The 16,013-nt window shown below is 40.9% G+C and overlaps 1 non-coding gene across 1 annotated transcript; it reads right to left on the bottom strand.

Annotated features, from left to right (window-relative positions):
- Positions 1-1,557: 1,557 nt before the first annotated feature.
- On the bottom strand, positions 1,558-1,720 carry LOC132870249 (U1 spliceosomal RNA). The gene has a single exon (XR_009651090.1). It is a non-coding gene; the product is annotated as a U1 spliceosomal RNA (small nuclear RNA).
- Between the last annotated feature and the right edge of the window lie 14,293 nt (positions 1,721-16,013).

Raw genomic sequence — 16,013 nt, 5'->3', positions numbered from 1 at the left:
CAGATGCTTTATATTCCAGTTAACAATTTTAGGTTTGCATAATGTTTTCTACGGTCGATATTATAATTCTCAGAACTTTTAGATTAAGAAAACCTCAAGTTTTATGGATTTCCCAAAAGCAGTTTTAGACAGTGTTCCTACATTACTGCAATGTCTTTGATTGTTAAAAAACTTAATTAATAGAGCATTACAGGAACTGTTGAAACTGTTGAATGACAATCAGTTATTGGTTGTTGGGAATAATGGTGGTCACTGATTGGGAATAATGGCTGTTAGTGATTGGTTGTTGGGAGCAATGGCAGTCAGTGATTGTGAACAATGGAAGTCACTGATTGGTTGTTGGGAATGATGGCAGTCAGTGATTGGTCATTGGCTTTACACACTGGTGGTGAGTGAAGTGAACCTGCTCTCAGTGATATGAACTGGAGAACCATATCAAGTGCAGGAGAGTCACTAACATTGGCTAGATTTTTTTGCTAGGCTCTTTTTTGGAAATAAAGTCACTGAAGTGGTCCAAAAAGTCACTAAGTTTGCAACACCTACTTGCATAGTTTATATTTAAAATACTGTTTTAAGTCTACTTTATTTATACACAGTGGAATAAGATATATCTGGCCACTTCTTGCCTCTGGACAGGACTGTGCTCATAAAAACTGACCTAAAATCAGTCCTCCTTTCATCTGGATTCCTCTGCAGTGTTGCGTGTGATTCTGAATTAACCTGCGCTTCGTCCTTGCTGGCTCACCCTCTGTCCTCAGCTGCATGTCAGGCGCTTTTTTAATATCACTTTGCACGGCGGCGTGGAGGAATGATGTTCTCCTTGTTTGCCTGTGGGTCATTAGAAATGGGTCAAACTTAAGGTCAAATAAACCTCTGCATTTCCAGGAAATGTGGCTTACACAAATGCATTGTATAACACTGAATCTGTACAAAGTGAGTGCTGTGTGTTTGTAGGGAATAAAACCTAATGGAATGGTTTTCCTTCGCTGGGAAAAAAGGACACCATGCCTGAGGAGAGAGTTTGGGAAATAAATTCACAAGAGTTCATGAAAGTTAAGGTCTAGAAGCAAAGCTCTTCTCATTGCTTTGTTTAATTGTGAAGGTTTTTTCCCACATGGCCTGAATTGTTGCATGTTTGCTTTGGTTGTATTTGTATTAGGGATGAGTCAGTAACAAGAGCTGTGGCTATTCATTATGAGCAAACTATCATCATCATCATCATCATCATCATCAAAGCAGGTCTGTGAAATCATGCTCACTGTTTTTTACCCTCTTCCTGATGAATGCATTCAGAGATGTGCTAACATTTGCATGGCTAATTACTGTGCAAATGTATCCACACATTCACACATATATGCATACTGGCCTGAAGGACGTATACATTCTTCTTCCACAAGCCCTTTCCTCTGGCTTCTCATCTCACTTTATAATTTCTCTGTTCATTAGCATATGCAAATGAAGGAACATTAGATTAGATTAGATTAGATTAGATTAGATTAGATTAAACTTTATTGATCCCTTTGGGTGGGTTCCCTCAGGGAAATTAAGAAAAAAAAACAGGGGAGAGCGCGAATGCAGTCCCCTACTACCACAAATTATGCAATTGAGATTCCCACATTTGGAGAATTCGCAGAGGTCAGACAGCCGGAGTGCAATGGCTGAGCCTCGCCCTGGGTGAACCACCTTCTTGATCATGGTATCTCCCCTGCCAGGTAAGTATATACATATTAAACATATTATACATATTAAAATCGGACTGTTATTTCTCTGACGTTCCATGCCGACACGCACAAGCAGCACTGATTGAATGTTTGCTAAAAGGAAGATAAAACTAAAAATGCAGCATTTCTTCACAGATCATCTCCTAAGAAACAACGTTAAAGGTGCATGCTAGCAGCGTGCAAAATCATGGCTTATGTTTTGTATAAAACATTTCATTCATTCATTTCTTATCACAAAAATCACTAAACCACTCTTAGCTATACAGATTTAGTGTTTTTGTTTTTTATTTAAATAAGAAAATTCAAATCCATGCAATATTCCCACTTTACGCCCAGTGTTCTCGGGATAGACTCCGGAGCCATCTTTATCCTAATCAGGATTAACTGCTTGGAAGTTATCAGAAGGCTCACGTGCGAACAGAAACTGATCTATTTGCCAAAAAGGCACGCCAGTCTCTTAAGGCTTCTCATCTCATCTCATTATCTCTAGCCGCTTTATCCTTCTACAGGGTCGCAGGCGAGCTGGATCCTATCCCAGCTGACTACGGGTGAAAGGCAGGGTTCACCCTGGACAAGTCGCCAGGTCATCACAGGGCTGACACATAGACACAGACAACCATTCACACTCACATTCACACCTACGCTCAATTTAGAGTCACCAGTTAACCTAACCTGCATGTCTTTGGACTGTGGGGGAAACCGGAGCACCCGGAGGAAACCCACGCGGACACGGGGAGAACATGCAAACTCCACACAGAAAGGCCCTCGCCGGCCCCGGGGCTCGAACCCAGGACCTTCTTGCTGTGAGGCAACAGCGCTAACCACTACACCACCGTGCCGCCCTCTTAAGGCTTCTTTTATCTATAATTAATTTTTAAAGATTATTATGTAAATCTATAAGAGATTTCAACTCTGGTCCATATTCACACCTAAACCCTTCCTGTTTAACTACAATTAAATTCCTGTCATTAAAATATCTTGTTAAATGACAGATGTATGGCGTCCATCGTTAAAGTGTGATATAGACACAGTTGAATTGAATCAAATTGAAATATAATAAAAAAAAATTTAAATTTGAGTGAGTTTAACGTTTCCGCAATAAGGCCTCGTCTTTACTGCTTGGTGTGTACACAGGGTGTGTAAATAGCTTTGCGTTTCACACTCCATTTTTCTAGCGGTCACTGCATCAGGGAGCTGTTCTATATTTTATTATTAGTGTCCTCTTTCCCCTTAAACCTCCTTGTGTAGGAACAGGGCAGATGATCTCAAGATGTCCACCACGTGCTGTTGTGACTCCTCCCTCAACAGAGAGGAAATTCAGGTCTGTTTAACTGAAAGAGTTAATTTCAGATCTGGTGTTCTGCCAGAATCTGTTTCTGCAAGCAGCTCAAGGACAAAAATTAGGTTGAATTCTGGGATATGGGGTTGAGTGGGACTTTTTATTGGCTGTCTCATTTCAGGGGAAGAAAGGGAAAAAAGCCGACAGGTATTTCAACGATACTCGGTCAAAATATTGTTACCTCTGTCAGCTGTGTTGGATGAGGTGCCTCTGTTTATTTGTTTGTTCATTCCCAACATAACTCAAAAAGTAGTGAATGGATTTGGGTTAAATTTGGAGTAAAGGTGGGCCATGGTCCAAGGAACGATTGATTAGATTTTTATACAATTCCGAATATGTATGTATGTGGATCGAGGTTTCTTTTTTTTCCTGTTCCCAACATAACTCAAAAAGTAGTGAATGGATTTGGAAGAAATTTGGTGGACAGCTTTAGTATTATCTTGGGTTCAAATGATTTGATTTTGATGTTGATAATACTGTATGTGGCTTGGTGGAGGTATGGACTCAACCGAGGGTCCTTCTAGTTTGTTTTGAAAACACTTCACCAGTTAACTAACTAATTACAACTAACCATTTTTTCCTGTCCCTGCTCTTGAAATAAATCTGAAAACACTTCAAATTATGGTTGCATGAACATGTGAATCCATTTAATCCATTCCATCTCATCCTTGAAACATCCTTTTCCATGAATCGTCCATTCCAGGTTGTGAAAAATGTTCATTTTAGTTCATTCACTCAACTAGAACATATTCATCCCGAGAAAGTATTTGGAATGTTCCATGATGAAGTCACATGTTCAACAGGAAGTGGCACCATCTGAATATCCTGAAGATCATCAGAAGGAGAAAAAAGTTATCTTGTTATTTGTTTGTTTGTTTGTTTGTTTTCAGAGCTGTTTTGGTATTGACGGATGAACCCACTTTAAAAAGTGCACCCTTCTTATTCAAATTATACACTGAAACTCAATTATGAATAAAAGAAAAATACATTTTAAGGAAACCAGACTTTAGAAAGTCCATGTCTTCTTGAAGTGAATAGGATAAGACAACACAGTTTTTTTAAAAGCACATCATCTAAACACGCAACATGTTTTGGCATTTGCTAATAATAATAATAATAATAATAATAATAATAAATCAGAAGTGAAACTTAAACTGAAAAGAAAAAGGCACAAAGGTGCTACAGGTGATCCATACAAATGAACAAAGTGCTGACAGGGCATTACAGTCTGCATGCTATAAACACACAAATTATACTTCAGCATAACGACATGCATACATGTAAAATATCCAGAAATAATGTTTGAATCCATCATGTGTGCGTTTTTTAGGCTCGTATATAGCAGGCTAACACTATCCCTGCCGCGTCCATGGGTTCCTGGGTTCCTCCACCACCACTGAGGCCAAACTGTATCTCCAAGCCAAAGGCAATTTCTTTCCCATCCCAAATGTGATTATAAACATCCAAATTGGGAAAGAAAACCGCCCAATCTGGCAATGCTGCAAGCGAGGTTCATGAGACATCTAAAAAAAAACCACAAGCACACTGTGATTTTCTCTTAATGACACCCAACAGCGCCGGCAGCCTGAGTGCTGATTGCTGTGTTCTCTGTGTCTGGGTTTCAACACACACACACACACACACACACACACACACACACACACACACAGAGTAGTGTGACTCTGTTCTGCTCAGTGAGGCCTTCAGTCTCAAACGCAACATCTCAGCATTTCAGCAGATGGCAAGATGGTGTGCCTTGTTGGAAGGAGTCTCTCTCTCTCTCTCTCTCTCTCTCTCTCTCTCTCTCTCTCTCACACACACACACACACACACACACACACATTAAATCCTCACTTATTATCAGAGCCACTGTTTGCTGCCATTTAGCTCGTTCAGTCACACAATAGTCCAGCTCATCTTCTTCACCATGTTTCTGAAATGAAAATGTTACTCAGCCAAAAACACATTAGGAGAGGAATTAATTGCGAGCTGTTATGCAAAAGGAGCCCGGGTATTGCTCCAGTGACGACAAACAACATTACATAAGGCAGAAAAAAGATGGCCATGAAAGAAGATCAGTGAATAAATAAAAGAGCAACAGGGGAGCGCTGAGACGAGAACATATGGCTCCGTGGGGATGACATGAAAATGAAGCTAACGGATTTATGCTGTGGCTTCTGAAAGTCAGCGGGCTAAATTTAGCCTCATATACAGTGATTATGGAGAATGCAATTAGGGGGAATAAAGGTGCTTGACGGCGGTAGGGTAATTATACAGGAACAGATTTAGTGTGGTGGCAGTGGCATATGCCAGAGAGTGAGAGAGGGAGAGAGAGAGAGAGATTGATTGATTGCATGTAGGGAAACATCAGACTTGCACACCACCTTCACCTGATGTTCCACTCAAACTCATTGTAAAGGAACATTATCACTGCTCGCACGTCCCACGCGCCCTTAGCAGGTGCTGTAGAAATAGATAGGCTGTGTTTTGGAGCAGTTTTCACATGATCTCAAGATAATTGAAAAGCCGTCTCCCACTGAGGTGATTTATTTTAGCCAGATCTGAACGCAGCGTCAGATTTTTCCTTCACACTGTGACCGGTCCCAGAATTCCCACTGTGTTGTGGGAGTCTTTGAAACTTTTGACAAATATGGTGGATGAAACTGTCGTTCTGATGCAGGTGCACATTGCTTTAAAGATATTTAACAGTTCTTTTGTTTTATTATTTCTTTTTTGACATTTAAAGGTGAACATGAGCTAGAAAATGAGAGTTTCAGTCTCTTATCTGTCTGTTTGTCTGTGTGAGCGAATAATCACTCAGATTGCAGCCTGGACGATTCTGAAGCTTGGTACCAAATAAGTGTACAAAACCTCTGTTTACCTACTTGGTACCTGGAACCTGATACTTGACTGACTATCTTCATGGCTCTGACTCGAGAAACCGATGACTCATGAACATGGCACCAGAATGAAAACAAGCAAAAAATACTGGATTTGGATCTTCAACCTTATCACAGTAACACGATAAACTAATTTCCATGCTCTTCTCATGCAGCTCACATCAACATCGCTATCATCTCACAACACTTTTGCTCGACATTCTGGTACGTTTCAGGACTAAACATGGCCAAGAAACCCTTCCTATTTGATCATGAATACAGCCAACCACATTTCCTCTCCACTATTTCAAGAAGAATTATTTTAAAAACAAACAGTTATGCCATGAAATTTCAATAACTTGAGTCTATTATTTTGGTATCTTGCTCTAAAAAAGTTTGTGTGTTCAAAAAATTTTGTTGATGTTGTAAAATGGTCTCAGGAGGTCCACGTTCATGGAGGAGCAACCAGCCAATCAGACTGCAGCATTGAAGATTCTGAAGCTCAGAGCCAGAAAAGTGTACAACCCCAATTCCCAAAAAGTTGGGATGCTGTACAAACTGTAAATAAAAAGAGAATGTGAAGATTTGCAAATCATGGAAACCCTATATTTCATTGAAAATAGTACAAAGACAACATATCAAATGTTGAAACTGAGAAATTGTATTGTTTTTAAGAAAATAGATATGCTCATTTTGAATTTGATGTCAGCAACACGTTTCAGAAAAGTTGGGACAGGGTCAAGTTTACCACTGTGTTGCATCACCTCTACTTTTAACAACACTCTAAATGTTTGGGACCTGAAGAGACCGATTGCTGTTGTTTTGAAAGAGAAATGTTGTCCCATTCTTGCCTGATATACAATTTCATTTCGTATTTGTTGTATTTTGCGCTTCATAAAGCACCGACTGTTTTAAATGGGAGACAGGTTTGGACTGCAGCAGGCCAGTTTAGCACCCGGACTCTTTTACTATGGAGCCATGCAATTTTAATATGTGCAGAAAGCAGTTTGTCGTTGTCTTGCTGAAAGAAGGAAGGCCTTCCCTGAAAAAGATTTAGTCTGGATGGCAGCATATTGCTCTGAAACATGTTTATATCATTCAGCATTAATGATGCCTTCCCAGATGTACAAGCTCCCCATGTCTCATCTCTCATCTCATCATCTCTAGCCGCTTTATCCTTCTACAGGGTCGCAGGCAAGCTGGAGCCTATCCCAGCTGACTACGGGTGAAAGGCGGGGTACACCCTGGACAAGTCGCCAGGTCATCACAGGGCTGACACATAGACACAGACAACCATTCACACTCACATTCACACCTACGCTCAATTTAGAGTCACCAGTTAACCTAACCTGCATGTCTTTGGACTGTGGGGGAAACCGGAGCACCCGGAGGAAACCCACGCGGACACGGGGAGAACATGCAAACTCCGCACAGAAAGGCCCTCGCCGGCCCCGGGGCTCGAACCCAGGACCTTCTTGCTGTGAGGCGACAGCGCTAACCACTACACCACCGTGCCACCCCGCTCCCCATGTCATGTGCAATAATGCAGTGTTTCTCAATCACTAGGCCCACTAATGGGCCGTGATTTTTTTTTCAAGTTGAAGCTAATTTTTATTCGTATAGAGTACAATTGCTGGGTTGTATTCAACCTCACATCCATCTCATTAAGCTATGGTCACACTACCACTCGCAATGCTTTGCGATGGGTTATCGATGAAAATGAGGCATTTTGTTGGTGATGCATGGCGATTATACAGGTGAGCTAAAAGTTATGGTCACATAGCAGGTGAACACTTGACTGTCACACCTTTGTGCACTTGAGCTTGAGCAGCCACGCCCACTCATGGAGTGCATTGTGTGCACTTTTGGGACCTGGTTGTTATGGGAACCACCTGATACTGATTTGAGCACAATCAGCACATGCAGATAAGGACACTGTTTTCACAGAGACTTTGTGAAGTATTATCATTATCGCTGTCACATTTGTTTCTAGCCATGTTTATAACACTGTTTAAATATTCTGCTCTTTGATTCTGCTTTCTGTTTTCTTTCATTTGTGTTTTGTTTTTGTAAATATCACATCTGCTAATAAACACTCTTCCTGCACTTAGATCCATCTACCACCGTCTATCTTGCCATGTCCTGATCCCCAGATCTTTAACCCAGCCACATATAAAAAGTTGTTCTCCTCCAGGCTCTTCCAGCTTTTCACCTGTGTCTCCGTGTAGAACGATGTCTGCAGCAGAAGGTAGTTTGAGATGTTGGGGAACTCAACAGATGGATAATTTTCTAACTTGTAGGAAAAATCCTTCTTTGTTAGCATGTAAGGATCGAATCCCATTGAGTGGTTTCTATATCCACTTCTTTTGAGTGAACTTCTTAATAACTCGCTTGTTTGCTGAACACAAACATGGCAATAAGTTCTTGTGTTAATGGACCAGACTCCACTTTTGGATCATTAATCTCTTTTGGCTGAGAATGACCTGCAAGCATGGGTTCGGCTTCTGGCTCATCCACACAGTTTTAAATACAATACAATTAAGAAGTTTGTTTTTATTGCATTTATTTAATTCCTGGGCTCCCAGCTGTAACGGGGAATGATGTTGGATCCCATTAATACACTTTACAATAGAGTATTAGATTCTAATAGAATAGATGAGCCAAAATAATTGGGGATCTTTTTTAATGGGCTCCGACTCGTTACAAGTATGAATAGGTGGGCCTTAAAACAGAAAAGGTTGAAAGCCCCTGCACTAATGCCCCCTCATACCATCACAGATGCTGCTTTTGAACTGTGCACTGATAACAAGCCGGATGGTCCCTCTCCTCTTTAGCCTGGAGGACGTGGTGTCCATGATTTCTAAAAAGAATTTCTATTTTTGATTCGTCAGACCTCGGGACAGTTTTCCATTTCGCCTCAGTCCATCGTAAAAGAGCTCAGGCCCAGAGAAGGGGGCGGGGTTTCTGGATATTGTTTATATCTGGTTTTAACTTGCGTTTGCGGATGCAGTAATGAAGTGTTTTCACAGACGATGGTTTTCTGAAGTGTTCCTGAGCCCATACAGTGATTTCCACTACAGACACGTGTCTGCTTTTAATGCAGTGTCTCCTGAGGGCCTGAAGATCACAGGCATCCAGTGTCAGTTTTCAGCCTTGTCTCTTGCAGACAGAGATTTCTCCAGATTCTCTGAAGCTTTTAATGATATTATGTGCCATAGATGATGTAATCCTCAAATTCTTTGCAGTTTTACATTGAGGAATGTTATTCTTAAATTGTTGCACTGTTTGCCCACGCAGTTTTTACAGAGCGGTGAACCCCTCCCCATCTTTACTTCTGAGAGACTCCGCCTCCCTGGGATGCTCTTTTTTTATCAGAATCAGAATTACTTTATTAATCCCCGGAGGGAAATTCAAATTTGCTACCAAGCTCCTGAATCAAAGAAGAAGGAAGCATGTCTAAAAACAGAAGATAAAATCGTCTGAAAAAGAATAAATAAAAATAAAATAAATTTAAACAAGTTCAATTACTTAAGTAAAAGCAAAATGAAGTGATTTTATATACAATGATTCCTATATACATGTATTGCACCTGAGTGAAGGACGCATGGTAAGACGGTGCACCACAGTTATACAGTGGCATTGTACAGCTTGACTGCAGCAGGTAGGAATGATTTCCTGGGTCTCTCAGTTATGCAGCGTGGAAGAACCAGCCGTTTACTGAATGTGCTCCTGTGGCTGATCAGCTCCTCATGGAGAGGGTGGGAAGGACAGTCTAAGATTGTCTTTATTTTGGACAGTGTCCTCTTCTCCAACACCACTGTCAGAGAGTCCAGTTCCATGCCTACAACATGGCCGGCCTTCCTGATGATCTTATTGAGTCTGTTAGCGCCCTTCACCTTCAAGCCGCTGCCCCAGCAGACGACAGCGTACAGGATGGCGCTGGCCACCACAGACTCATAGAACATCCGCAGCATCGTTCGGCAGATGTTGAAGGACCTCAGCCGTCTCAGAAAATAGAGACGGCTCTGGCCCTTTTTGTATACAGTGTCCACGTTTTTGGCCCAGTCCAGTTTATTATCCAAGTACACCCCCAGGTACTTATATTCCTCCACCACGTCCACACTGACCCCTTGGATGTTAACAGGGTTCACCGGAGCTCTGATTCTCTTCAGATTGACACCAGTTCTTTCGTCTTATACCCAATCATCCCTTACGAAAATCTACCATGGTTTACTATGGTTTTACCATGGTTTTTATGTAGTAACCATGATTCTACCATGGTATCTCGTGGTTATTCTAAGTACCATGAACCAACCATAGTATTACTGTGGTTCATCCATGGTAGTAACCATGGTTCTACTATGGCATTTCATGGTGATTCTAAGTACTATGAACCAACCATAGCATTACTGTGGTTTATCCATAGTACTGCAGTAGCTGTGGTAGCATCATAGTTGTATGTGTAATAGGTCATAGTAACTACGAAATTAGTTTAAAAAGGGATAGTATGGTTTTTAAAAGGATGCACTAACTGTAGTATTACCATGCTTTCGTCCAAAAGTCAATGCTGTAGAGAAGGATCTCGATTAACAGCCCAGATCCATTAACATTTACTTAGAACCTAAAAATTTAAGTGAACATTGAGGTAAAATGCACCGTGGTTTTCATGGTTACCCAAAAAACCATGAAAACCATGAATAACTATAAACCATAGTAAAACCATGGTTAGTTTTCATAAGGGATCTTACTGACCTGTTGATGATTAACCAAATTAGTTCATTTTTTTTAAACATTGCACAACTTTTTCAGTCTTTTTTTGCCCCGTACCAACTTTTCTGAAATGTGTTGCTGACATCAAATTCAAAATGAGCAAATATTAAAAAAAAAACAATAAAATTTCTCAGTTTCAACATTTGATATGTTGTCTTTGTACCATTTTCGATGAAATATAGGGTTTCTATGATTTGCAAATCTTCACATTCTGTTTTTATTCACAGTTTACACAGCGTCCCAACTTTTTTGGAGTTGGGGTTGTACATAAAAATGCTCTGTGGGAGGAGCATATGGGCGGGGACTGGGACAAGGCAAAATATGACTTTAAATTATGAGTATTTTATTAAATAAGCTTTATTTGCAAGACTGTTATGCAGGATGTGATGAGCAGAAGTGGCCCATGCATCAAGTGTCACAAGCTAAACAACGTTGTATGTTAAAAAAAAAAAAAAACATGAAAATTTAATAAGGTTGTTTAAATAGCTCGCTTGAATTTTAGTACATCGGGTATTTCGTAGTGGTTATTTTCACTTGCTTTTTGCATGTTTGTAGAGTTTCCTTTTGTAACACAACCCCGGTAAGTGTATGTGTTCATGACTGAGGATCAGCTGAATCTCTCCTGCAGCTCAGGTTTCATGGAGAACGTTTCAATGAGAGTCGATTTGACAGCACATTGACGCTGAGGTGAGGAGGGATGGAGCTCAAACACCTCATAACAAAAGACTGTGCACATGCTGCCTCAGGCGTGCGCGCACGTGTGTGTACAGCCTCCTCCACCACACACACACTTTTACAAAGGCAGTCAGATAACCTGATGAGAGACAGAGAGACCATCCGTCCTCAGCGTTTCCTCTGGCCTTGAGTGTAGCTCTAACACACACAGACCCAAAAACAGAACGTCGTTTTTGTGCGGTTATCACGCACACATCACTTTGCACCTGCTGCGTAATGACAGATAGCTATACAAAAGCTGTGTTTCCGAGCACTAATTCATGTTTACACTCCAGCACACCCACATCAATAACCCACAGGGAGTCCTCGCTCTAACCCCAACCGGACACCGTGCACCACGCTCAGGACGCACGTCTCTCCTGAGTCTGACGTGTCTGATTATTATTATTATCATTATAATTACCGTGTATAACCGTCTGTGTCACATGACTCACTAGATGCTGCGTTCATTCAAGACAGCCGGCAACTCTTATGTATTTCTATGATGCACAGCTCTTTATTCTGATTGGTCAGAAAGTGTTGATGGATTCTTTTCTGACAGTAATATCAAATCAAATCAAATCAAGTTTATTTGTACAGCGCTTTTAACAATAAACATTGTCGCAAAGCAGCTTTACAGAATTTAAACGACTTAAAACATGAGCTAATTTTATCCCTAATCTATCCCCAATGAGCAAGCCTGTGGCGACGGTGGCAAGGAAAAACTCCCTCAGACGACATGAGGAAGAAACCTCGAGAGGAACCAGACTCAAAAGGGAACCCATCCTCATTTGGGCAACAACAGACAGCCTGACTATAATATTAACAGTTTTCATAATGCAGCTGCATGTCACAGAGGATTTTTAAAAAATGTGTATATTACATGTGTAAGGAGACATTTATTTACATTTTTATGGAAGGAGTCTCCAGTGTCAGAGATAAAGCTGTAACTTTCGGTTTTGCAGAATTATGCTTTAATAGAATTTATCATTCCAGGCACATTTTCAGATACTGTACACTGCACTGCAAAGGCAAAATATCTCATCGCATCTCATTATCTGTAGCCGCTTTATCCTGTACAGGGTCGCAGGCGAGCTGGATCCTATCCCAGCTGACTACGGGCGAAAGGCGGGGTTCACCCTGGACAAGTCGCCAGGTCATCACAGGGCTGACACATAGACACAGACAACCATTCACACTCACATTCACACCTACGCTCAATTTAGAGTCACCAGTTAACCTAACCTGCATGTCTTTGGACTGTGGGGGAAACCGGAGCACCCGGAGGAAACCCACGCGGACACGGGGAGAACATGCAAACTCCGCACAGAAAGGCCCTCGCCGGCCACGGGGCTCGAACCTGGACCTTCTTGCTGTGAGGCGACAGCGCTAACCACTACACCACCGTGCCGCCCCAAGGCAAAATATTACGTATTAAAATATAAATGTTTTAAAGATCTGTATATTGAACAGTTATTCCATGAAATCGAGTCGTGCATGAGCTGATAGCGCTATAATCCATGTACGACGAGACTGAGTGGAATAACTGTTTTATTCTGTCCACATTCACTGGATTTTGAGAAACATTTTTATTTTTATTTTTTGCAAATTCTATAAATAAAAACTTTATACAAAATGTCTGACAAAATCATTTCCGCTTAGAATGCAAACAAATCGGCGAAATGACAGGAGCAATTTGTGAAAAATGCGATAATAATAATAATTCTTGGGGAAATAAAGATACATTCTGACCATCAAATACTTTCATTCCATATTTTGTTGCTTTTTTTGTATTTGGGGGTTTTCTTCTTCTTTAGGGTTTATTTTTTGGCGGTTAGCAAACCAACTTGAAGGTGCATTACTGCCACTGACTGGGCTGGAGTGTGGAACAGGAGCTATTGGGGGAGAAAAGAATAAAAAACTATGGTATATTCTTTTAGCTATTTCTATTTCTATTAAATAATTGATAATTTTTTTGTGTTTTGTTTTCAAGTAGAGTTTTTATTTCGTCCTTGGTTGGTTCAGTAACACGCTCCGCCATTTTGTTTTTCTCTACTCACTGTATATGAGCTTATATAGTACTAGTAGAGTAGCCAATCAGAGCACACGATTCCTCATATCCAGGGAATGTGTTGTTAAATAATGGAAGGAGGAGAATAATCATTTGTGATTGGCTTATTTTAGATTTTAATCAAGTTAAAAATTTTAGGTGTTTTTAAATACTAAAAAAAAATCTATGACATGCTGTGAAGTTAGATAGAAATGTAGAAAATCTTTTTTTTACTATGCATTCTTTACATTCTTTCACAAATATAAACAGTTGATGATTTTACAAATGTTTGAACCTTAATAATCACATTTAATAGAGTGCTTATTCATTTCTGTGCTAAGCGCTTTACAATATGAAGAAAAAAACCTAATTACATTGTCTCAAAAAAGCTAAAAATATAGAAATATATAATTTAACAAAATTGCGTGGTTATGGTTATGCCCCCAGGCCCCCCTACAAGGGTGTGGCTGTGCTGCACTGCACAACCTGATCTACCACTTTTAAGTCTCTGGGGCGAGGATGAAAACACACCATACTGTAAATATGTGCTTCCTGTAGCGTTTAAGATGGCAGTATATTATTACAGATACAAACACCCAGGTGAAGATAGTTTTAGGTTGGATATTCGACAAATATTCAGCCGCGATCCAGCGGTGTTTTCTCTTCAGATTCACCGGTTGTCAGCACTGAGAGGACGGTTAGATCACCTCCAAGCCCTCGCTCTGAAACACACCTTTCACTTAGGGACCCTCAGTAAATGAATGTACCAGTGACAAGTAAAACAAAATCTTCCAAATCATGTGACTCAGCAAGTTCAAACTAATGCTGAAATGTAGAGCAGATCTTACAGAATGAGACACCATGTTTTTGGATTTTAGTGCACTTTCTATTTTATATCAATATTTTTATGACCACTCAGACAAACAACGCATTCTTCTCCCATTACTGGGGACTTCAAAGGTACAATTCAAAGTAATGATTTTTTTTTTCCTATGTTAAGTGGCCATGGTTTTCCGAAGTACTCCCGAGCCCATGTGGCTATATTTGTCATTTTAGCATGACAGTTTCTCAGGCAGTGTCGCCTGGGGGTCAAAGGTCACACACATTCAACAATGGTTTCTCTCCTTGCCCTTTACACACTGAGGGCCCGTTTACACGAGGATGCTGTCGGGTAAAAACGACTAAATATTTTATCAGAAGTGCCTTTCGTCTACACGGGGACGGCGTTTCCGAGGCTGAAAAACGGATAAAATTGAAAACGCCTTCCAAAGTGGATAAGTTAAAAACAGCCCCCGTTGCATATCCGTCTAAACTACCCAATACGCAAAACTCTGCTCGGATCTGCTCACGTCGGGTACGCGTTTACGTCATACATGTGTCATATACTGCACATGCCAGCCCGGGAAGTAAGAAAGTAAGTAAAAAAGTAAGAGCATGTCTGATTACATCGATCCAACGGACCTTCAAGCTGCTCTGTGTTTTAATGCAGTAGATGTGTTTTCCTGCTCACCCGCCTGGCTGGAGCTCCTCAATTTGGTGTCGCCAAGTTACACACACACGCGTGTGCGTGCACGCGCGCGCCGCCTATTCAAGCCGCTCGTGAAACCATAAACCCGAGACTGAAAACAAAACTAGCAGCCGAACGGATTTATTTTGCTGAGATGGACACTGCCTTTTCTCTTCTTCACCGAAACAAGAGTGAGTGTTACTTAATAAAGGCAGATTAAAAGAGTTTCGGTTTGCTCCTGCTCCTCCCTCGAGCACTACAGTACCTCAGCCGGACCGGTGTTCTGTAAAGTTATCCTAGCAAGTTCTCATACAGACCGTTTTATTATTTAAAACAAGTCATTACAAATTATTTGACTCGGCCAAAGACTCGACCAATACGCACAAAACATAAAAATCGGCAAATGCGTGAAATTCTCACCGATTTTCTATCAGCCCAGCTGATCGGTGGGACAAAACTACTGTTGAATTTTCCTACCCTCCTGGATTTCGCGCATGCGTAGTAGGCTTGGTAGGATAACTTGACAGAACAGCAGCGCAGATGTGCAGATCAGACAAGACAGAAGACGTTGCGCATGCGTGCAGACATAGCGGAGACATTTATGCGTCACCATATAGACGCAGATTTCCTCCTTGAAAACGGTCGTGTAGACGTGGAAAAAAGTGAGAACGAAAACGGACTTTTGCGTTTTTGTTTTATACCGTCCCCGTGTAAAGTGGGCCTGAGATGTCTCTGAACTCCCTGAAGCTTTTCACAATACTATGTACTACAGATTTTGAAAGACCTAAAATCTTGCATTGAGAAATGTTCTTTTTGAATTGACTAACAATTCTCTCACAAATTTTGGCCCAAAAGAGTGAGACATGGCCCATCCTTGCTGCAAAGACTGAGCCTTTTGTGCTGCTCCTTTTATACCCAATCATGTCAGAGGTGGACAAAGAACCCAACTTCATTACTTAAGTCAAAGTGCAGATCCCACTGGTCAAATGTTACTCTGATACAAGTGAAGGTTGTACAGTCAGATTTTTACTTA

This window comes from Neoarius graeffei, chromosome 21 (assembly GCF_027579695.1).
Source record: "Neoarius graeffei isolate fNeoGra1 chromosome 21, fNeoGra1.pri, whole genome shotgun sequence".
NCBI lineage: Eukaryota > Metazoa > Chordata > Actinopteri > Siluriformes > Ariidae > Neoarius > Neoarius graeffei.
Note: the sequence above shows the minus strand (reverse complement) of the source record. Positions and strands in the feature narration are given on the sequence as shown.